The following is a 25,337-nucleotide window of genomic DNA, read 5'->3' on the forward strand; positions in this document are numbered from 1 at the left end:
TTGTATAGGGGGGGTAGATTACTGTATTGTATAGGGGGGTAAAATACTGTATTGTATAGGGGGGTAGAATACTGTAGTGTATAGGGGTAGAATACTGTATTGTATAGGGGTGGGTAGAATAGTGTATTGTATAGGGGTTGTAGAATAGTAGAATACTGTATTGTATAGGGGGTGTAGAATACTGTATAGTATAGGGGGGTGTAGAATACTGTATTGTATAGGGGGGTAGAATACTGTATTAAATTGTATAGGGGTTGTATAATACTGTATTGTATAGGGGGGTACATTACTGTATTGTATAGGGGGTAGATTACTGTATTGTATAGGGGTAGAATACTGTATTGTATAGGGGGTAGAATACTGTAGTGTATAGGGGGTAGAATACTGTATTGTATAGGGGTGGGTAGAATAGTGTATTGTATAGGGGTTGTAGAATAGTAGAATACTGTATTGTATAGGGGGTGTAGAATACTGTATAGTATAGGGGGGTGTAGAATACTGTATTGTATAGGGGGGTAGAATACTGTATTGTATAGGGGTAGAATACTGTATTGTATAGGGGGTGTATAATACTGTATTGTATAGGGGGGGTGTAGAATACTGTATTGTATAGGGGGTAGAATACTATATTGTATAGGGGGGTAGAATACTGTATTGTATAGGGGGTAGAATACTGTATTGTATAGGGGGGGTAGAATACTGTATTGTATAGGGGGGTAGAATACTGTATTGTATAGGGGGTAGAATACTGTATTGTATAGGGGTAGAATACTGTATTGTATAGGGGGGTAGAATACTGTATTGTATAGGGGTAGAATACTGTATTGTATAGGGGGTAGAATACTGTATTGTATAGGGGGTAGAATACTGTATTGTATAGGGGGTAGAATACTGTATTGTATAGGGGGTAGAATACTGTATTGTATAGGGGGTAGAATACTATATTGTATAGGGGGGTAGAATACTGTATTGTATAAGGGGGTAGAATACTGTATTGTATAGGGGTAGAATACTGTATTGTATAGGGGTAGAATACTGTATTGTATAGGGGGTAGAATACTGTATTGTATAGGGGGTAGATTACTGTATTGTATAGGGGGTAGAATACTGTATTGTATAGGGGGGTAGAATACTGTATTGTATAGGGGGTAGATTACTGTATTGTATAGGGGTAGAATACTGTATTGTATAGGGGGTAGAATACTGTATTGTATAGGGGGTAGAATACTGTATTGTATAGGGGTAGATTACTGTATTGTATTAAGGGGGTAGAATACTGTATTGTATAGGGGTAGAATACTGTATTGTATAGGGGGTAGAATACTGTATTGTATAGGGGGTAGATTACTGTATTGTATAGGGGGTAGATTACTGTATTGTATAGGGGTAGAATACTGTATTGTATAGGGGGTAGATTACTGTATTGTATAGGGGGGTAGATTACTGTATTGTATAGGGGGGTAGATTACTGTATTGTATAGGGGGGTAGAATGGAAAGGACACAAATAAGACTAATGACATTAAACTATTAAATCAATATCTAACAGACTGTCACGTCCGTCACACGGTGGAGACCAAGGCGCAGCTTGGTAAGCGTACATTCTTAATTTATTAAACGAATGAACACTGAAACAAGCTAACAAAATAACAAACAACCGAACGAAACGTGAAGCTATACACACGAGTGCTAACAGGCGACTACACATAGACAAGAACCCACAAACACAAAAGGGAAAATGGCAACCTAAATATGATCCCCAATCAGAGACAACAATAAACAGCTGCCTCTGATTGGGAACCATATCAGGCCACCATAGACATACAAATACCTAGACCTTCCAAACATATACCAGGTAAGGATCAATATGTAACAGACTCATTATATGTAATATATATATATAATATATAGGTGAGATTAGGGCTGTGAGCGGTAATACGGTCAACGTAACAGCCCTACCTAGGTAGGTTTTAATAAACTCACCAATCAGAGGGATTCTCAATCTTATTAGCAGTCTCATGTCTTGATTAACTGAGAAAACAGGCTGATTTTAGGGATTAAATAACGTCTGTCTCTTTCTGTCACGGCTCAAATGAGAACAATTCAGCGAGCCGGAACTGAACCGTTTCCTGAATGGGAAATTGCTGAGTCACTGGGCAATCACTCAGCAGTTATAGAACAGCAGTAGCCTATGGCACTCGAGCTAATGATAATCTTCCTGGAAACCTCCTAAATGGGACCCTATCCCCTAGGTAGTGCATAGGCACATAGGGCCCTGGTCAAAAGTAGTGCACTATTTAGGGAATAGGGTGCCATTTGGGACGCATTTCTGCATTTAGTCAAGTACACTCATTCACTTCCTCGCTCCCTAGAGGTAAGGGTTGTGCATATTCTTATCGGCAGACTCAGTAGCCTCAGTTTTTCTAACGACTGCCTTGCCTGGTTCACCAACTACTTTGCAGACAGAGTTCAGTGTGTTAAATCGGAGGGCATGTTGTCCGGTCCTCTGGCTGTCAGGACCCGGTTACGAACCCGGGTCTCCAGAGTGAGAAACAGTCACTTAACCAACTGAGCCACGAATAGTTGGCAGAACCCAGAAGATGAGGCAGACACAGCAGTACTTGAGACGGTGTATTTAATGAAGTAAAAAGTGAAGTTCTTCAGGAAAACATGTAACTCCACAACCTCAAAAGGAATTCCACAAGAACAAAGGTAATCCTCCAAGACAAAAAGGTAAATCCACAAGGTGGAAGGTATAGCACAAAAAGCCTCAAAAAATACTCAAAAACAAACAAACAAGAACAAAAAACAGAATTCCACAAGAGAGTCCACCGGGATCAACAAGAGTTCTCAGAGTACTAGGGCTGGGTGCTAACATACAAACACAGAGCAAAGAACTGAGGAAAACAAAGGGTTTAAATACAATCAGGGGAAACGAGGCACAGGTGCAAATAATAATGGGGATCAAGGGAAAACAAAAGGTCAAAAGGCACAATGGGGGCATCTAGTGACCAAAAACCGGAACAACCCTGGCCAAATCCTGACACTGGCAGTCTCTATGGGGGTTCCACAGGGTTCAATTCTCGGGCCGACTCTTATATCAATGATGTTGCTCTTGCTGCGGGCGATTCCCTGATCCACCTCTACGCAGACGACACCATTCTGTATACTTCTGCTAACATCTACTAATATCCAACTAGCATCCAGCTATTCCTCACCGTTATCTCCAATGCTAACATCTACTAATATCCAACTAGCATCCAGCTATCCCTCACCGTTATCTCCAATGCTAATATCTACTAATATCCAACTAGCATCCAGCTATCCCTCACCGTTATCTCCAATGCTAACATCTACTAATATCCAACTAGCATACAGCTATCCCTCACCGTTATCTCCAATGCTAACATCTACTAATATCCAACTAGCATCCAGCTATCCCTCACCGCTATCTCCAATGCTAATATCTACTATTTATCGACACTCTTCCTTTTCATTTTCTCTGATCTGAATAAAGTCTAATGTCTTCAGATGTTAGTCATCACCCAGCGTGGAGATAAGATTAACCCAGTCCACCAGCCCTCCCCCTGTGGAAAGACAGATCCAACATTTTGACACGCGCTCACATTCAATTATCTGCAGGCTCCCTGCTAGTCGCTAGTCTATTAACATCTGACTTTAGAGGAAGGAGGGAAGACATTACACTGAGGAGCTGTTGTAAATGTCTAAAGTGGCTTTTTGGAACTGTGAGCTCTGCGAGAGTAGTTAGATAAGGACATTTGATTGCTGCCACTAACGACACTAACTGTAGGGGAGACAGAAGTTTGTGTGTGTGTGTGTGTGTGTGTGTGTGTGTGTGTGTGTGTGTGTGTGTGTGTGTGTGTGTGTGTGTGTGTGTGTGTGTGTGTGTGTGTGTGTGTGTGTGTGTGTGTGTGTGTGTGTGTGTGTGTGTGTGTGTATAGGGGGGAGGGCTGGAGTTTGGGTGGTTACATGAATGCAGAAGGATTTTAAAGGAACAGGTATACACATAGCCATCTTGTAACGGTTTTCTTGAGTTGAAGGAGAGGCGGACCAAAACGCAGCGTGGTGATTATTCATGGTTCTTTAATAAAGGAACTAACATGAATAGACTAACAAAACAAGAAATGTGAAAAACCAAAACAGCTGTATCTGGTGCAAACACAGAGACAGGAACAATCACCCACAAACACACAGTGAAACCCAGGCTACCTAAGTATGATTCTCAATCAGAGACAACTAATGACACCTGCCTGTAATTGAGAACCATACTAGGTCGAAACATAGAAATACCCAAATCATAGAAAAACAAACATAGACTGCCCACCCCAACTCACACCCTGACCATACTAAATAATGACAAAACAAAGGAAATAAAGGTCAGAACGTGACACATCTTTACCCAGAACCCCCCTCACTTCTGAACCAGCAGACTGAGGACGGGATGGAGAGAATAAAAGAGAGGGCAAAATGAAGAGATTAAAACCACCCCCATGACATGTATGGTTATATAGCAGGTTGCTCACATTATATACATATATACTCAGTGGACAGTTTATTAGGTACACCCATTTAGTACCGGGTCAGACCCAAGAACAGACTGAATTCTTCGGGGCATGGATTACACAATGTGTCAGAAACCTTCCAATACACACAGTCAGTTAGGAAAGCAAAGCCTAGCTTTTTCAAACAGAAATTTACATCCTGCTGCACTAATTCCAAAAGGTTTTGGGACATGGTGAAGTCCATGGAGAATAAGAGTACCCTCCTAACAGCTGCTCACTGCACTGAGACTAGGAAACACTGTCACCACTGATAAATCCACGATAATGTCAATAAGCATTTCTCTACGTCTGGCCACGCTTTCCACCTGGCTACCCCAACCCCGACCAACAGCTCTGCAACCTCTGCAGCAACAGTCCCAAGCCCCCCCCCACACACTTCTCCTTCACCCAAATCTAGACAGCTGATGTTCTGAAAGAGTTGCAAAATCAAGATCCCTAAAAATCAGCTGGGCTAGACAATCTAGACCCTCTCTTCCTAAAATTATCTGCCGCCATTGTTGCAACCCCTATTACTAGTCTGTTCAACCCCTCTATCGTATCATCTGAGATTCCTAAAGATTGGCAAGCGGCCGAAGTCATCCCCCTGTTCAAGGAGGGAGACACTCTAGACCCAAACTTTTACAGACCTATATCCATCCTGCCATGCTTTTCTAAAGTCTTAGAAAGCCAAGTAAACAAACAGATCACCGACCATTTCGAATCCCACCGTACCTTCTCCGCTATGCAATCTGGTTTCCGAGCTGGTCACGGGTGCACCTCAGCCACGCTCAAGGTCCTAAACGATATCATAACCGATATCATAATCAATAAAAGACAGTACTGTACAGTCGTCTTCATCGACCTGACCAAGGCTTTCGACTCCGTCAATCACTGTATTCTTATCGGCAGACTCAACAGCCTTGGTTTCTCTAATGACTAATTTCTCCCGACTATCATCACTACTCTAGACGGTTCTGACTTAGAATATGTGGAGAACCATACATACCTAGGTGTCTGGCTAGACTGTAAACTCTCCTTCCAGACTCACATTAAACATCTCCAATCCCAAAGTAAAATCTTGAATCGGCTTCCTATTTCGCAACAAAGCCTCCTTCACTCATGCTGCCAAACTTACCCTTGTAAAACTGACTATCCTACTGATCCTTGACTTTAGTGATGTCATTTACAAATTAGCCTCCAACACTCTACTCAGCAAACTGGATGTAGTCTATCCCAGTGCCATCCGTTTTGTCACCAAAGCCCCATATACTACCCACACTGCGACCTGTATGCTCTCGTTGGCTGACCCTCGCTACGTATTCGTCGTCAAAACCACTGGCTCCTGGTCATCTATAAGACTTTGCTAGGTATAGCTCCACTTTATCTCAGCTCACTGGTCACCATAGAAACACCCACCTGTAGCACGCGCTCCAGCAGGTATATTTCACTGGTCATCCACCAAAGCCAACACCTCCTTTGGCTGCCTTTCCTTCCAGTTCTCTGCTGCCAGTGACTGGAACAAATTGCAAAAATCACTGAAGTTGGAGACTTATATCTCCCTCACTAACCCTAAGCGTCAGCTGTCAGAGCAGCTTACCAATCGCTGCAGCTGTACACAGCCCATCTGTAAATAGCCCATCCAACCAACTACCTCATCCCCAAATTTGTTTTTGTTATTCTGCTCTTTTGCACACACATATTTCTACTTGCACATCCTCATCTGCACATATATCACTCCAGTGTAAATTTGCTAAATAGTAATTACTTCACCACTATTGGCCTACTGATTGCCTTACCTCCTTTCTTCATTTGCACACACTGCATACAGATTTTTCTTTTGTGTTATTGACTGTACATTTGTTTATTCCATGTGTAAATCTGTGTTGTTTTTGTCGCACTGCTTTGCTTTACCTTGGCCAGGTCTTAGTTGTAAATGAGAACTTGTTCTCAACTGGCCTCCTGTACCTGGATAAAGGTGAAATAAAATAAATAAAAACACAAATTGTTGGTCCATGCTCACGCAGTGGCTGCAGATTGAACAGCGGTACATTTCATGCTGCGAACAGCCCGTTCCATCTCGTCACAAAGATGCTCTATTGGGTTGAGGTCTGGGGACTGACCAGGTCTGGGGACTGACCAGGTCTGGGGACTGACCAGGCCACTCAGTCAACTGAACTCGCTGTCATGTTCCAGGAAATATTTTATATTTATATATATTTATACTTATATTTTAAATATCATTCCACTCCTCGTTGTCCGGTGTGATGATCGCGTGCCCACCTGAACGCTTCTTCTCGGTGTTCACCGATAGGAGTGGAACCCGGTGTGGTCGTCTGCAGTAATAGCCCATCCGTGACAAATATCATCGATTTGTGCGTTCCGAGATGCCGTTCTGCACACCACGGAGTCACTATTGGTCTGTTTGTGGCTCGCCTGTTAGCTTGCACGATTCTTTCCATTCTCCTTTAACCTCTCTCATAAACTAACTGTTTTCGCCCACAGAACTACCGCTGCCTGGATGCTTTTAGTTTGTTGCAGCATTCTCAGGTAAACCCGAGAGTTAATGGAACGTCGGGCACCTCCGAAAAATACTATGCTTAAAATCCCTTTAAGGTCCTTGTTGTGCTGATTCTAACGTTCAATCGGAAGTAACTGAATGCCTCGATGCCATGTGATCCATTTCTGTGGCCCGTGAGTGTAAATGTCAACTTTAACCCCATTGATACCAGCTGTCAGTGTAACTCTGGTGTTGTAACCATCCTAGAAAGTTAGAGAAGCCACCCAGCAACCGGAGGGTTGCCGGTTTGAATCTAGGGTCCAATAGAAAAACAATCTGTCGGGGAATTGAGCTGGCAACAAGAGGGTTGCCTTCGGCTCGCCTCTCTAACCGTTAGGCTATCTCCCGCCCACACATACAGAGAATTATATTTAGTGTTAGCTTTAGCCTGTGGTTTGTATATAGAACATAATTTTCAGTGTTAGCTTTAGCCTGTGGTTTGTATATAGAACATAATTTTCAGTGTTAGCTTTAGCCTGTGGTTTGTATATAGAACATCATTTTCAGTGTTAGCTTTAGCCTGTGGTTTGTATATAGAACATCATTTTCAGTGTTAGCTTTAGCCTGTGGTTTGTATATAGAACATCATTTTCAGTGTTAGCTTTAGCCTGTGGTTTGTATATAGAACATCATTTTCAGTGTTAGCTTTAGCCTGTGGTTTGTATATAGAACATCATTTTCAGTGTTAGCTTTAGCCTGTGGTTTGTATATAGAACATAGTGCTTTAGTACAAACTACATATTAAAGCTAACGCTAAATATAATGTTCCATAAACAAACTACATATTAAAGTTAAACACTAAATATATTGCTGAATTACAAAGAGGCTTAAATTAACCGAACTATATTCTCAGTACAAACAGGCTTAAACAAACGCTAAACATTATTCTCAGTACGAACAGGCTAAGTTAACACTGAACACTATTCTCAGTACAAACAGGCTAAGTTAACACTGAACACTATTCTCAGTACAAACAGGCTAAGTTAACACTGAACACTATTCTCAGTACAAACAGGCTAAGTTAACACTGAACATTATTCTCAGTACAAACAGGCTAAGTTAACACTGAACACTATTCTCAGTACAAACAGGCTAAGTTAACACTGAACACTATTCTCAGTACAAACAGGCTAAGTTAACACTGAACACTATTCTCAGTACAAACAGGCTAAGTTAACACTGAACACTATTCTCAGTACAAACAGGCTAAGTTAACACTGAACACTATTCTCAGTACAAACAGGCTAAGTTAACACTGAACACTATTCTCAGTACAAACAGGCTAAGTTAACACTGAACACTATGCTCTGAACTCTGTCCCCTGTCTGGGAGGGTAATAACCACCATGTCATCCTCCCCCTCATTGTCGTTTAGAGCCTGGAGAGGACACACACACACACACACACACACACACACACACACACACACACACACACACACACACACACACACACACACACACACACACACACACACACACACACACACACACACACACACACACACACACACACACACACACACACAACCCTCAGTCTCAATGAGAGACACACACATCATGTGAGCTGAAACCAAACTACTGTTGAAATCTGACAGAAATTCAGTGCCCTTTTTACTGACTACAGACAGCCCAGAGAAACTCCTATTCATAATGAACTTACAGTATCGTCAACAACCTAGAGTATTACTGTGACAGAAACCCACAAGATACTATGGCATATTATAGCAGCATCTTAATCCTCTATGGTACTTGGACATACCTAACCCCCTCATCGAACTCCTCAGACTCCTCCTCATCGTCACGCTTAGGAGAAAAATTGAGATATCATCATATTAAACCAAATAATTTTATGAAGCCGTTCATGAATAAGTCCTGTTTAAATCCATAGAATGGAGCATCATGGGAGTCAGGGACGAGACCACCACTGATATCAAAGTAGGATTGTAAAACAATCACACAAGGAGCAATATAGGGTCTACAGACCAACAAGAAGCTATATAGGGATGAAGAGGTCTACAGACCAACAAGAAGCTATATAGGGATGGAGAGGTCTACAGACCAACAAGAAGCTATATAGGGATGAAAAGATCTACAGACCAACAAGGAGATATTTATGCGCAGAGCGGTCTACAGACCAACAAGAAGCTATATAGGGACAAAGAGGTCTACAGACCAACAATAAGCTATATAGGGATGGAGAGGTCTACAGACCAACAAGAAACTATATAGGGATGAAGAGGTCTACAGACCAACAAGAAGCTATATAGGGATGGAGAGGTCTACAGACCAACAAGAAGCTATATAGGGATGGAGAGGTCTACAGACCAACAATAAGCTATATAGGGATGGAGAGGTGTACAGACCAACAAGAAGCTACATAGGGATGAAGAGGTCTACAGACTAACAAGAAGCTATATAGGGATGGAGAGGTCTCCTCTGGGTAAATCTTAGACTGTTCCTGGGCGTCTCTTCTCCTCTGGTTAAATCTTAGACTGTCCCAGTCTAAGATTTACCCAGAGTAGGAGGAGAGACGCCCAGGGACAGTCTAAGATTTACCCAGAGGAGGAGAGGAGACGCCCAGGGACAGTCTAAGATTTACCCAGAGGAGGAAGAGAGACACCCAGGGACAGTCTAAGATTTAACCAGAGGGGGAGAGACACCCAGGGACAGTCTAAGATTTAACCAGAGGAGAAGAGACGCCCAGGGATAGTCTAAGATTTACCCAGAGGAGGAGGAGAGACGCCCAGGGACAGTCTAAGAATTACCCAGAGGAGGAAGAGAGACACCCAGGGACAGTCTAAGATTTAACCAGAGGGGGAGAGACACCCAGGGACAGTCTAAGATTTAACCAGAGGAGGAGAGACACCCAGGGACAGTCTAAGATTTAACCAGAGGGGGAGAGACACCCAGGGACAGTCTAAGATTTAACCAGAGGGGGAGAGACACCCAGGGACAGTCTAAGATTTAACCAGAGGGGGAGAGACACCCAGGGACAGTTTAAGATTTAGCCAGAGGAGGAGAGACACCCAGGGACAGTCTAAGATTTAACCAGAGGGGGAGAGACACCCAGGGACAGTCTAAGATTTAACCAGAGGAGGAGAGACACCCAGGGACAGTCTAAGATTTAACCAGAGGAGAAGAGACACCCAGGGACAGTCTAAGATTTAACCAGAGGGGGAGAGACACCCAGGGACAGTCTAAGATTTACCCAGAGGAGGAAGAGAGACACCCAGGGACAGTCTAAGATTTAACCAGAGGAGGAGAGACACCCAGGGACAGTCTAAGATTTAACCAGAGGAGGAGAGACACCCAGGGACAGTCTAAGATTTAACCAGAGGGGGAGAGACACCCAGGGACAGTCTAAGATTTAACCAGAGGAGGAGAGACACCCAGGGACAGTCTAAGATTTAACCAGAGGAGGAGAGACACCCAGGGACAGTCTAAGATTTAACCAGAGGGGGAGAGACACCCAGGGACAGTCTAAGATTTAACCAGAGGAGGAGAGACACCCAGGGACAGTCTAAGATTTAACCAGAGGAGAAGAGACACCCAGGGACAGTCTAAGATTTAACCAGAGGAGAAGAGATGCCTAGGGACAGTCTGAGATTTAACCAGAGGAGGAGAGACAACCAGGGACAGTCTAAGATATACCCAGAGGAGGAGAGACACCCAGGGACAGTCTAAGATTCACCCAGAGGAGGAGAGACACCCAGGGACAGTCTAAGATATACCCAGAGGAGGAGAGACACCCAGGGACAGTCTAAGATATACCCAGAGGAGGAGAGACACCCAGGGACAGTCTAAGATTTAACCAGAGGAGAAGAGATGCCTAGGGACAGTCTGAGATTTAACCAGAGGAGGAGAGACACCCAGGGACAGTCTAAGATATACCCAGAGGAGGAGAGACACCCAGGGACAGTCTAAGATTTACCCAGAGGAGGAAGAGAGACACCCAGGGACAGTCTAAGATTTAACCAGAGGAGGAGAGACACCCAGGGACAGTCTAAGATTTAACCAGAGGAGGAGAGACACCCAGGGACAGTCTAAGATTTAACCAGAGGGGGAGAGACACCCAGGGACAGTCTAAGATTTAACCAGAGGAGGAGAGACACCCAGGGACAGTCTAAGATTTAACCAGAGGAGGAGAGACACCCAGGGACAGTCTAAGATTTAACCAGAGGGGGAGAGACACCCAGGGACAGTCTAGATTTAACCAGAGGAGGAGAGACACCCAGGGACAGTCTAAGATTTAACCAGAGGAGAAGAGACACCCAGGGACAGTCTAAGATTTAACCAGAGGAGAAGAGATGCCTAGGGACAGTCTGAGATTTAACCAGAGGAGGAGAGACACCCAGGGACAGTCTAAGATATACCCAGAGGAGGAGAGACACCCAGGGACAGTCTAAGATTCACCCAGAGGAGGAGAGACACCCAGGGACAGTCTAAGATATACCCAGAGGAGGAGAGACACCCAGGGACAGTCTAAGATATACCCAGAGGAGGAGAGACACCCAGGGACAGTCTAAGATTCACCCAGAGGAGGGGAGAGACAGGTTCTTGACACCTTGGACCCAGGTCAGATATAACCTATGACCTACCATACACTCCTCTGTATCGACCTGGAGAGACACACACTTGGTCGTTAGGCTTTATAGGGTTCAATATGCACTGATCCACGCTTGTACACACACACACACACACACACACACACACACACACACACACACACACACACACACACACACACACACACACACACACACACACACACACACACACACACACACACACACACACACACACACACACACACACACACACACACACACACACACACACACACACACACACAGTTGAGTTACCCACCCCAGCACAATATGTGATGTGAAATGTACGTCTCAAAGTATTGATTCTCACCTGTTTAGCCCCCATGCACTCAAACATCTTCTCCAACAAGACCCGCATCTGCTGTATGTTATTCATCAACACACAGGGCTGAGAGAGAGAGAGAAAGAGAAGAGAGAGAGAGAGAGAGAGAGAGAGAGAGAGAGAGAGAGAGAGAGAGAGAGAGAGAGAGAGAGAGAGAGAGAGAGAGAGAGAGAGAGAGAGAGAGAGAGAGAGAGAGAGAGAGAGAGAGAGAGAGAGAGAGAGAGAGAGAGAGAGAGAGAGAGAGAGAGAGAGAGAGAGAGAGAGAGAGAGAGAGAGAGAGAGAGAGAGAGAGAGAGAGAAGAGAGAGAGAGAGAAGAGAGAGAGAGAGAGAAGAGAGTGGGAGAGAGAAAAAGTAGAGGTGGAGAAGAGATAAACAGAACAGTAAGTTAGAGAAAGAGATGTTTTATTAAATGCTGTTCATATAGAGACCTTCAGAAATAAACTTAGTGAGTGGGCTTTATACAGCATCGAGTCTTTCTGAAAACTACTCACTATCTTCTCCTTCTGGCAGTAGGAGGGGAACTCCTTGGACAGGATAGCACAGTACTGCATCAGCACCTTGGTGATGGTCTGGAGACAGAGAGACGTAAATACAACCCATATCTATGCTTATTTATTTTATCTTGTGTCCTTTACCATTTGTACATTGTTAAAACACTGTATATATATATATAATATGACATTTGTAATGTCTTTATTGTTTTGAAACTTCTGTATGTGTGATGTTTACTGTTATTTTTATTGTTTATTTCACTTTATATATTCACTTCATATATTATCTACCTCACTTGCTTTGGCAATGTTAACACATGTTTCCCATGCCAATAAAGCCCCTTGAATTGAATTGAATTGAATTGAATTGAGAGAGAGAGAGAGAGAGAGAGAGAGAGAGAGAGAGAGAGAGAGAGAGAGAGAGAGAGAGAGAGAGTTCAAAGAAGAGAGAGAGAGAGAGAGAGAGAGAGAGAGAGAGAGAGAGACAGAGAGAGAGAGAGAGAGACAGAGAGAGAGAGACAGACAGAGAGAGACAGAGAGATGTCAACACTGTCAGAAAACCTCCTCAGTTCATTGTGTCCTGCAGCACCTGACCGTCACTGGCCAACACCGGCTACATCAAACCCAATCTATTTCCATTTGTTGAGTATTTTCTGCACCACTAAACCCTGATCTCAATTCAGGATGATTTCTCTGACAGACCAAGAGAACAAGTTGTGAATACAATTTCAGTGAAAATACAAACGTTAAGAACACCTTCCTAATATTGAGTTGCACCCCTTTTCCCCTCAAAACAGCCTCAATTCAATCAGGGCATGGACTCTACAAAATGCCAAAATCGTTCCGCAGGGATGCTGGCCCATGTTGACTCCAATGCTTCCTACAGTGTCAAGTTGGCTGGATGTCCTTTGGGTGGTGGCCCATTCTTGATACACACGGGAAACTGTTGAGTGTGAAAATACCCAGAGACGTTGCAGTTCTTGACACAAACCGTTGCGCCTGGCACTTACTATCATACCCTGTTCAAAGAAACTTAAATATTTTGTCTAGCCCATTCACCCTCTGAACGGCACACATACACAATCCATGTCTCCATTGTCTCAAAGCTTCAAAATCCTTCTTTAACCTGTCTCCTCCTCTTCATCTTTAACCTGTATCCTCCTCTTCATCTTTAACCCCTCTCCTCCTCTTCATCTTTAACCTGTATCCTCCTCTTCATCTTTAACCTGTCTCCTCCTCTTCATCTTTAACCTGTCTCCTCCCCTTCATCTTTAACCTGTCGCCTCCTCTTCATCTTTAACCTGTATCCTCCTCTTCATCTTTAACCTGTATCCTCCTCTTCATCTTTAACCCCTCTCCTCCTCTTCATCTTTAACCTGTATCCTCCTCTTCATCTTTAACCTGTCTCCTCCTCTTCATCTTTAACCTGTCTCCTCCTCTTCATCTTTAACCTGTCTCCTCCCCTTCATCTTTAACCTGTCTCCTCCCCTTCATCTACACTGATTGAAGTGGCTTTAACAAGTGAGGGATCATAGCTTTCACCTGAATTCACCTGGTCAGTCTATGTCATGGAATATGTTTTGTACACTCAGTGTAGTTTTCCTGAAATAACTAAGACTGGCCAAAACAAACAGCCCTGATGATTATCAGCCCTGATGATGTAGCCCTGATGATGTAGCCCTGATGATGTAGCCCTGATGATGTAGCCCTGATGATGTAGCCCCCTGATGTAGCCCCTGATGATGTAGCCCTGATGATGTCATCTTTAAGCCTCCCTCTCCAAACCCCCCCTCTAACCCCCTCCCCCTCTTTAACCTGTCTCCCCTCTCCAACCCCCTCTCCAACCCCCTCTCCAACCCCCTCCCTCTCCTCTTATACATAAAACATCAGCAGCTCCTTCCTGTATTAACTTTGTTTGTTTTCCATCTCTCGCCTCAGAAGTCTAATTTCTCAGAGTCATTAACTACAGCCCTCTGGGCTATACATAAAACAGAGAGAGAGAGAGAGAGAGAGTCTAGAGAGAGAGAGAGAGAGAGAGAGAGAGAGAGAGAGAGAGAGAGAGAGAGAGAGAGAGAGAAGGATACATAGAGGGGGGAGAAAGGGAGACAGAGAAATTGAGAGAGAGAGAGAGAGAGAGAGAGAGAGAGAGAGAGAGAGAGAGAGAGAGAGAGAGAGAGAGAGAGAGCAGCTCAGAGCGATGGCTTGCATTACCCATTCTCACTTAATGAGTTTGCATCGACTTCCTATCACACACTGCTGTCAGCCTCCACTGGCTTTCCATCCTGCAGGCTTATCAGCACCAGCTCAATCCCAAACCCATGGCATTACTAAGCATTCATAGAAACAGTGACCATGCATAAGGCTTCGTGTGTTTTCAGATTGCTGAAAGTGCTGGGAAGCGTCTATGATTAATAGTGTCTCGTCACCTCTGGGTCTAATGCACTGCACCTCAGTGCAAGAGGCGTCACTACAGTCCCTGGTTTGAATTCAGGCTGTATCACATCCGGCCGTGATTGCGAGTCTCATAGGGTGGCGCACAATTGGGTTTGGCCCGGGTAGACCGGCAATTGCAAATAGGAATTTGTTTCTTAACTGACTTGCCTAGTTTAATAAAATAAAATAAATCTACCTCTTCCTTTCATCAAAGTGTTTATCTTGCTGTTAACGACGTCGACTACGTGCTTCATTACAAAGTTTCTCTGTTGGGAAATAAAGTAAACAAATAAAGTGGGTTGGAAACCTTGGCGAAGCGTCTGTTGTAGTGGGCCTGGACCTTGAGGTCTGGACAGTCTAGTTTCCTGATGATCTCAAAGCTCTGGTTGAGCTGGGTGAAGATGTCCACTACTGAACTGGAGAACAGAGCATGCTCCGACGTCTGCTGGAACTACAGCAGGGAGGAGAGGAAAAGAGAGAGAGGTCATCCGCACTTTTCTGCAATTGCAAACTCACAGGATAGTTGTAAGTATTGGTGTGGAGGTCCCTCACCCCTTCCCTCTTGTCCCTCTCTAGAGCTCCATGCATGAACTCCACGGACACATCCTCGTTCTCACCCAGCCACTGAAGGACAAATGGCAAAAACCACCTGGAGAGAGAGAAGGAGGAGGAGGGTGGGACAGAGTAAAACAGAAAGAGAGGGAGAAAGAGCGAGAAACAGCCAAACGGAAAGGGAAAGTTAAATCTATGCACAATAGAATTAAGGTATTCTGTGAGAATGTGAGACAGAAGCAAGTAGCTGTCAGAGATAAAGAGAGAGAGAGCGCAAGGGGAGAGAGAGAAAAAAGAAAGAAAGAGAGAGGGAAAGAAAGAGGGAGGGAAAGAAAGAGAGAAAGAAAGAGAGGGGGGAGAGAGAGAGAGAGAGAGAGAGAGAGAGAGAGAGAGAGAGAGAGAGAGAGAGAGAGAGAGAGAGAGAGAGAGAGAGAGAGAGAGAGAGAGAGACTTTTCAGGCGTTTTGTCTTTCTTTAATGATACATCCTCATTTCATAAAAACCTCACACCCCCCCCCCCTAAGGAGTGCAGAGACCATCCCATTAAATAACAGCAAAGGGTCTGTTATCCCCCCCCCCCACCCTAAGGAGTGCAGAGACCATCCCATTAAATAACAGCAAAGGGTCTGTTATCCCATTAAATAGCAGCCCCTTATCCCCCCCACCCCAAGGAGTGCAGAGACCATCCCATTAAATAACAGCAAAGGGTCTGTTATCCCCCCCCCCACCCCAAGGAGTGCAGAGACCATCCCATTAAATAACAGCAAAGGGTCTGTTATCCCTCCCCCCCCACCCTAAGGAGTGCAGAGACCATCCCATTAAATAACAGCAAAGGGTCTGTTATCCCCCCCACCCTCAGCAAAGGAGTGCAGAGACCATCCCATTAAATAACAGCAAAGGGTCTGACATTTATCCCCCCCAACCCCCAAGACATTGCAGAGACCATCCCATTAAATAACAGCAAAGGGTCTGACATTATAAACTCCCCCCCACCCCCAAGACATTGCAGAGACCATCCCATTAAACTAACAGCAAAGGGTCTGACATTTATCCCCCCCAACCTCCCATAGACATTGCAGTAGACCATCCCATTAAATTAACAGCAAAGGGTCTGTTATCCCTCACCATTCCAACAGTAAACTCCACCCCCAACCCTAAGACATTGCAGAGACCATCCCATTAAATAAACTCCACAAGCAAAGACATTCCAACAGGTCAACCTCTCATAGACATTCCAACAGTAAACTCCACCCCCAACCTCTCACATAGACATTCCAACAGTAAACTCCACCCCCAACCTCTCACATAGACATTCCAACAGTAAACTCCACCCCCAACCTCTCACATAGACATTCCAACAGTAAACTCCACCCCCAACCTCTCACATAGACATTCCAACAGTAAACTCCACCCCCAACCTCTCACATAGACATTCCAACAGTAAACTCCACCCCCAACCTCTCACATAGACATTCCAACAGTAAACTCCACCCCCAACCTCTCACATAGACATTCCAACAGTAAACTCCACCCCCAACCTCTCACATAGACATTCCAACAGTAAACTCCACCCCAACCTCTCACATAGACATTCCAACAGTAAACTCCACCCCCAACCTCTCACATAGACATTCCAACAGTAAATTCCACCCCCAACCTCTCACATAGACATTCCAACAGTAAACTCCACCCCCAACCTCTCACATAGACATTCCAACAGTAAACTCCACCCCCAACCTCTCACATAGACATTCCAACAGTAAACTCCACCCCCAACCTCTCACATAGACATTCCAACAGTAAACTCCACCCCCAACCTCTCACATAGACATTCCAACAGACTTTAATGGCATTAAGGATCCAACCCTTTTTTTCCCCTTCACTTTTCACCCAAAATGACATACCCAAATCTAACTGCCTGTAGCCCAGGACCTGAAGCAAGGATATGCATATTATTGATACCATTTGAAAGGAAGCACTTTGAAGTTTGTGGAAATGTGAAATGAATGTAGGAGAATATAACACATTAGATCTGGTAAAAGATCATACAAATAAATAAAAATAAACAAATAAACACTAAAAATAAACAAATAAACACTATTTTTTTTGGGGGGACCATCATCTTTAAAATGCAAAAGAAAGGCCATAATGTATTGTTCCAGCACAGGCACAATTTCAATTTAGTCCATTAGATGGCAGCAGTGTATGTGCAAAGTTTTAGACTGATTCAATGAACCATTGCATATCTGTTCAAAATGTTGAATCAAAAGACTGCCCAAATGTGCCTATTTGTATTGTGCAACTCTCCTCCAAACAATAGCATGGTGTTAATGCACTGTAATAGCTGTAATAACTGTAATAGCTACTGTAAATTGGACAGTGCAGTTAGATTAACAATAATTTAAGCTTTCTGCTCATATCAGGTACAGTGGGGAGAACAAGTATTTGATACACTGCCGATTTTGCAGGTTTTCCTACTTACAAAGCATGTAGAGGTCTGTAATTTTTATCATAGGTACACTTCAACTGTGAGAGACGGAATCTAAAACAAAAATCCAGAAAATCACATTGTATGATTTTTAAGTAATTAATTTGCATTTTATTGCATGACATAAGTATTTGATAATCGCATGGTTTGCTTTCGCCATAAAGCCTTTGTGAAATCTGACACCGTGGCTGGATTAACAAGAAGTTCATCTTTAAACACTTGTGTAACACTTGTGTAACATGTTTCATGAATTGTTATAATGAGTATTTCTGTTTTTGAATTTGGCGCTCTGCAATTTCACTGGATGTTGGCCAGGTGTCCCACACCCCCCTAGTGAGGTTAACACACCCACTGAGCCTGAATGAGGCTCCTCCCCATTTCTGTCTTTCATCAAATCCACGTACAGTTCCAGTCCTCTCCGACCATCAGAATCTCCTCAGACGCTACCTGTGAGAGTTCCTGTCTAAGACACCCAAACAGAGGCCCCGCCTCTCTCCCTTTGTTAGGCGCAAACACATTTATAAAGGACAAAAACGCCTGTTCTTAATTTCTGCTTATACTACAAGCAGTCTAACCCTACACACCTCCATTGAGGAGTACATCTTTACAGCCAGACCCGGTACAAAAAGGACTGCCACCCACGCATCTCTGGCACCATTTGTGTTAAGCGAGCCTACCCGAAGAGTCTCCATAAAAAGTTAAATTAAAGCCAGCAAAGAAAGAGACCAATAGCAAAGCTCAAAAAACCGCAGTGCCAGAAAAAGAAAAAGAGAGAGAGAGAGAGAGAGAGAGAGAGAGAGAGAGAGAGAGAGAGAGAGAGAGAGAGAGAGAGAGAGAGAGAGAGAGAGAGAGAGAGAGAGAGAGAGGGAGCGGGAGTGGGAGGGGCAGCGCAAGAAAGAGAGCAGGAGTGAGAGGGAGAGAGAGAGAGAGAGAGAGAGAGAGAGAGAGAGAGAGAGAGAGAGAGGGAGCGGGAGAGAGAGATGTGTGTGTGTGGTCACTCACGCAGAGTACTCTGGTACAGTGTCTTGGAAGGAAGGCAGGTCGGTCACATACTCATTGTAAAGCCACTTGACCTTGAAGTGAAGATTCATGTAGTCAGCACTCTTACACAGACGGTGCTTCTCATGCTCTGAGGACAGAAACACACACACACACACACACACACACACACACACACACACACACACACACACACACACACACACACACACACACACACACACACACACACACACACACACACACACACACACACACACACACACACACACACACACACACACACACACACAGTTAGCCTCTGTCTGTCTTACACTCCTCGGTCATGCCTGGGGAACACGTCCCTGAAGGGATGGACTGCTCTGTCCCAAACTCTAATAATGAATTGCCAATAAATGTATTGATCCCATCTCCTTAGCGAAGATGGCAGGGAAAGACAAGGCTGTGTTAGAGTCGGTGTGTTTCTGAATTAGGTGTAGACCTTACAGTGAAATGCTTACCTACGAGTCAAGTTTCAAAAAAGATACAAGTAACTTTAAGAGGAGCAGTAAAAAATATCAATATATCACATGCGGTACAGAGTCAATGTGGAGGTGTAGACCTTACAGTCAAATGCTGTATACCTACGAGCCCGGTAACAGAGTCAATGTGGAGACTATATACAATGCAGTTGGAGACTATCAGGGGGTACCGGTACAAAATGTGGAGGCAGATCAAGAGGTTATACAGGGGGTACCAGTACAAGTCAATGTGGAGGCTTAAAGAGCAGTCAGTATAAATAACAAGTCAATGTGGAGACTATATACAGGGGGGGGTACAGAGTCAATGTGGAGACTATATACAGGGGGTAGTACAGAGTCAATGTGGAGGCTATATACAGGGGGTACCGGTACAGAGTCAATGTGGAGGCTATATACAGGGAGGTGTCGGTACAGAGTCAATGTGGAGGCTATATACAGGGGGTGTCGGTACAGAGTCAATGTACGGGGTTATTTGAGGTAATATGTACAAGTATGTAGAGTTATTAAAATGACTATGCATAGATGACAACAGAGAGTAGCAGTGGTGTAAAGATGGGGGGGGGGGGACTGCAAATAGTCTGGGTAGCCATTTGGGTAGATGTTCAGGAGTCTTATGGATTGGGGGTAGAAGCTGTTTAGAAGCCTCTTGGACTAGTCAGTGTGTTTCTGTTATGTGCTGTAGTCCGTGAGGTTCTGTAGTCAGTGTGTAGTCCGTGTGTAGTCAGTGAGGTTCTGTAGTCAGTGTGTAGTCCGTGTGTAGTCAGTGAGGTTCTGTAGTCCGTGTGTAGTCAGTGCAGTTCTGTAGTCAGTCTGTAGTCAGTGTGGTTCTGTAGTCAGTGTGTAGTCAGTGTGTTTCTGTTATGTGCTGTAGTCTGTGAGGTTCTGTAGTCAGTGTGTAGTCAGTGTGTTTCTGTTATGTGCTGTAGTCCGTGAGGTTCTGTAGTCAGTGTGTAGTCAGTGAGGTTCTGTAGTCCGTGTGTAGTCAGTGCAGTTCTGTAGTCAGTCTGTAGTCAGTGTGGTTCTGTAGTCAGTCTGTAGTCAGTGCAGTTCTGTAGTCAGTGTGTAGTCAGTGCAGTTCTGTAGTCAGTGTGTAGTCAGTGCAGTTCTGTAGTCAGTGTGTAGTCAGTGCAGTTCTGTAGTCAGTGTGTAGTCAGTGAAGTTCTGTAGTCAGTCTGTAGTCAGTCTGTAGTCAGTGCAGTGCAGTTCAGTGTGTTTCTGTTATGTGCCGTAGTCAGTGTGTAGTCCATATGTAGTCAGTGTGTAGTCAGGGTGTAGTCCATCTGTAGTCAGTGTTGTCAGTCTGTAGTCAGTCTGTAGATCGTGTGTAGTCTGTCTGTAGTCAATGTGTAGGCAGTGTGTAGTCAGTGTGTAGAACGTGTGTAGTCTGTCTGTAGTCTGTCTGTAGTCAGTGTGTAGTCAGTGTGTAGAACGTGTGTAGTCAGTGTGTAGAACGTGTGTAGTCTGTCTGTAGTCCCATCTGTAGTCCATCTGTAGTCTGTCTGTAGTCTGTCTGTAGTCAGTGTGTAGTCAGTATGTAGACAGTGTGCAGTCCATCTGTAGTCGGTGTATATTCCATCTGTAGTCAGTCTGTAGTCAGTGTGTAGACAGTGTATAGACAAGGTAGACTTTGCTGTAAAACATATTCTTCTTCTTCCCACGTTTACTGGTACTGAGCTCAATCTCATCTCCTTCTAAAGGCCACTGAATGTGGATCTAGCCTTTGTCTGCCTGTTTTAGGGACCGCCCGCTGTTGACATCTGGCTGCTTATCATGTAACATTGGTGCCCACTCCACGTTCGGAGGTGCTAAGTACTCTCGGCCAGCAAACGCTAGTCTAGACTTGGTCACCCCCCATGGCTAACACAGCTGAAATCATTACAGGCAGTCACTGGGAAATGGCTTTTAGTGGTCAACAAGATAATAAGAGCAGAGCAAAAGTGATCAACCCAAAGACACACACACACGCACACACACACACACACACACACACACACACACACACACACACACACACACACACACACACACACACACACACACACACACACACACACACACACACACACACACACACACACACACACACACACACACACACACACACACACACACACACACACACACACACACCTCTTAGCAGCATAATGTCTAGTGTACGGATCCAGATTGTTTCGGGAGCTGAGATGGTAACACAAATAAGAGACAAAACATGAGAGAGAAGAGGAGAGTACAAGACGAAGAGAAAGAAAGAGAGGGGAGGGAAAGGAGAGAGCAAAATAGAGGAAAAACAGAATGGCTGGTAGGAGACATGACTAAAGACAGAATGGCTGGTAGGAGACATGACTAAAGACAGAATGGCTGGTAGGAGACATGACTAAAGACAGAATGGCTGGTAGGAGACATGACTAAAGACAGAATGGCTGGTAGGAGACATGACTAAAGACAGAATGGCTGGTAGGAGACATGACTAAAGACAGAATGGCTGGTAGGAGACATGACTAAAGACAGAATGGCTGGTAGGAGACATGACTAAAGACAGAATGGCTGGTAGGAGACATGACTAAAGACAGAATGGCTGGTAGGAGACATGACTAAAGACAGAATGGCTGGTAGGAGACATGACTAAAGACAGAATGACATGACTAAAGACAGAATGGCTGGTAGGAGACATGACTAAAGACAGAATGGCTGGTAGGAGACATGACTAAAGACAGAATGGCTGGTAGGAGACATGACTAAAGACAGAATGGCTGGTAGGAGACATGACTAAAGACAGAATGGCTGGTAGGAGACATGACTAAAGACAGAATGGCTGGTAGGAGACATGACTAAAGACAGAATGGCTGGTAGGAGACATGACTAAAGACAGAATGGCTGGTAGGAGACATGACTAAAGACAGAATGGCTGGTAGGAGACATGACTAAAGACAGAATGGCTGGTAGGAGACATGACTAAAGACAGAATGGCTGGTAGGAGACATGACTAAAGACAGAATGGCTGGTAGGAGACATGACTAAAGACAGAATGGCTGGTAGGAGACATGACTAAAGACAGAATGGCTGGTAGGAGACATGACTAAAGACAGAATGGCTGGTAGGAGACATGACTAAAGACAGAATGGCTGGTAGGAGACATGACTAAAGACAGAATGGCTGGTAGGAGACATGACTAAAGACAGAATGGCTGGTAGGAGACATGACTAAAGACAGAATGGCTGGTAGGAGACATGACTAAAGACAGAATGGCTGGTAGGAGACATGACTAAAGACAGAATGGCTGGTAGGAGACATGACTAAAGACAGAATGGCTGGTAGGAGACATGACTAAAGACAGAATGGCTGGTAGGAGACATGACTAAAGACAGAATGGCTGGTAGGAGACATGACTAAAGACAGAATGGCTGGTAGGAGACATGACTAAAGACAGAATGGCTGGTAGGAGACATGACTAAAGACAGAATGGCTGGTAGGAGACATAAAGACACTAGGAGAAGACTAAAGATGGCTGTAGAATGGCTGGTAGGAGACATGACTAAAGACAGAATGGCTGGTAGGAGACATGACTAAAGACAGAATGGCTGGTAGGAGACATGACTAAAGACAGAATGGCTGGTAGGAGACATGACTAAAGACAGAATGGCTGGTAGGAGACATGACTAAAGACAGAATGGCTGGTAGGAGACATGACTAAAGACAGAATGGCTGGTAGGAGACATGACTAAAGACAGAATGGCTGGTAGGAGACATGACTAAAGACAGAATGGCTGGTAGGAGACATGACTAAAGACAGAATGGCTGGTAGGAGACATGACTAAAGACAGAATGGCTGGTAGGAGACATGACTAAAGACAGAATGGCTGGTAGGAGACATGACTAAAGACAGAATGGCTGGTAGGAGACATGACTAAAGACAGAATGGCTGGTAGGAGACATGACTAAAGACAGAATGGCTGGTAGGAGACATGACTAAAGACAGAATGGCTGGTAGGAGACATGACTAAAGACAGAATGGCTGGTAGGAGACATGACTAAAGACAGAATGGCTGGTAGGAGACATGACTAAAGAAAGACTGGTAGGAGAATGACTAAAGACAGAATGGTAGGAGACATGACTAAAGACAGAATGGCTGGTAGGAGACATGACTAAAGACAGAATGGCTGGTAGGAGACATGACTAAAGACAGAATGGCTGGTAGGAGACATGACTAAAGACAGAATGGCTGGTAGGAGACATGACTAAAGACAGAATGGCTGGTAGGAGACATGACTAAAGACAGAATGGCTGGTAGGAGACATGACTAAAGACAGAATGGCTGGTAGGAGACATGACTAAAGACAGAATGGCTGGTAGGAGACATCACTAAAGACAGAATGGCTGGTAGGAGACATGACTAAAGACAGAATGGCTGGTAGGAGACATGACTAAAGACAGAATGGCTGGTAGGAGACATGACTAAAGACAGAATGGCTGGTAGGAGACATGACTAAAGACAGAATGGCTGGTAGGAGACATGACTAAAGACAGAATGGCTGGTAGGAGACATGACTAAAGACAGAATGGCTGGTAGGAGACATGACTAAAGACAGACTAAAGACAGAATGGCTGGTAGGAGACATGACTAAAGACAGAATGGCTGGTAGGAGACATGACTAAAGACAGAATGGCTGGTAGGAGACATGACTAAAGACAGAATGGCTGGTAGGAGACATGACTAAAGACAGAATGGCTGGTAGGAGACATGACTAAAGACAGAATGGCTGGTAGGAGACATGACTAAAGACAGAATGGCTGGTAGGAGACATGACTAAAGACAGAATGGCTGGTAGGAGACATGACTAAAGACAGAATGGCTGGTAGGAGACATGACTAAAGACAGAATGGCTGGTAGGAGACATGACTAAAGACAGAATGGCTGGTAGGAGACATGACTAAAGACAGAATGGCTGGTAGGAGACATGACTAAAGACAGAATGGCTGGTAGGAGACATGACTGAAGACAGAATGGCTGGTAGGAGACATGACTAAAGACAGAATGGCTGGTAGGAGACATGACTAAAGACAGAACAGAGACATGACTAAAGACAGAATGGCTGGTAGGAGACATGACTAAAGACAGAATGGCTGGTAGGAGACATGACTAAAGACAGTATGGCTGGTAGGAGACATGACTAAAGACAGAATGGCTGGTAGGAGACATGACTAAAGACAGTATGGCTGGTAGGAGACATGACTAAAGACAGAATGGCTGGTAGGAGACATGACTAAAGACAGAATGGCTGGTAGGAGACATGACTAAAGACAGAATGGCTGGTAGGAGACATGACTAAAGACAGAATGGCTGGTAGGAGACATGACTAAAGACAGAATGGCTGGTAGGAGACATGACTAAAGACAGAATGGCTGGTAGGAGACATTACATGAAAGATAATGAGACTCCTAAACATGATGGGAAGAGAGAGATGACGTGGAGACAGAGTGGACAGAACCAGAAACAAAGGTAGACGATAATGAGAATCCTAAACATGATGGGAAGAGAGAGATGACGTGGAGACAGAGTGGACAGAACCAGAAACAAAGGTAGACGATAATGAGAATCCTAAACATGATGGGAAGAGAGAGATGACGTGGAGACAGAGTGGACAGAACCAGAAACAAAGGTAGACGATAATGAGAATCCTAAACATGATGGGAAGAGAGAGATGACGTGGAGACAGAGTGGACAGAACCAGAAACAAAGGTAGACGATAATGAGAATCCTAAACATGATGGGAAGAGAGAGATGACGTGGAGACAGAGTGGACAGAA

At 44.4% G+C, this 25,337-nt stretch overlaps 1 pseudogene; it reads right to left on the reverse strand.

Moving 5' to 3' along the window:
• Positions 1-25,337, reverse strand: part of LOC124034686 — a 127,640-nt pseudogene that overhangs the window by 21,345 nt on the left and 80,958 nt on the right.

This window comes from Oncorhynchus gorbuscha, linkage group LG04, assembly GCF_021184085.1.
Source record: "Oncorhynchus gorbuscha isolate QuinsamMale2020 ecotype Even-year linkage group LG04, OgorEven_v1.0, whole genome shotgun sequence".
In the NCBI taxonomy this organism is placed as follows: domain Eukaryota; kingdom Metazoa; phylum Chordata; class Actinopteri; order Salmoniformes; family Salmonidae; genus Oncorhynchus; species Oncorhynchus gorbuscha.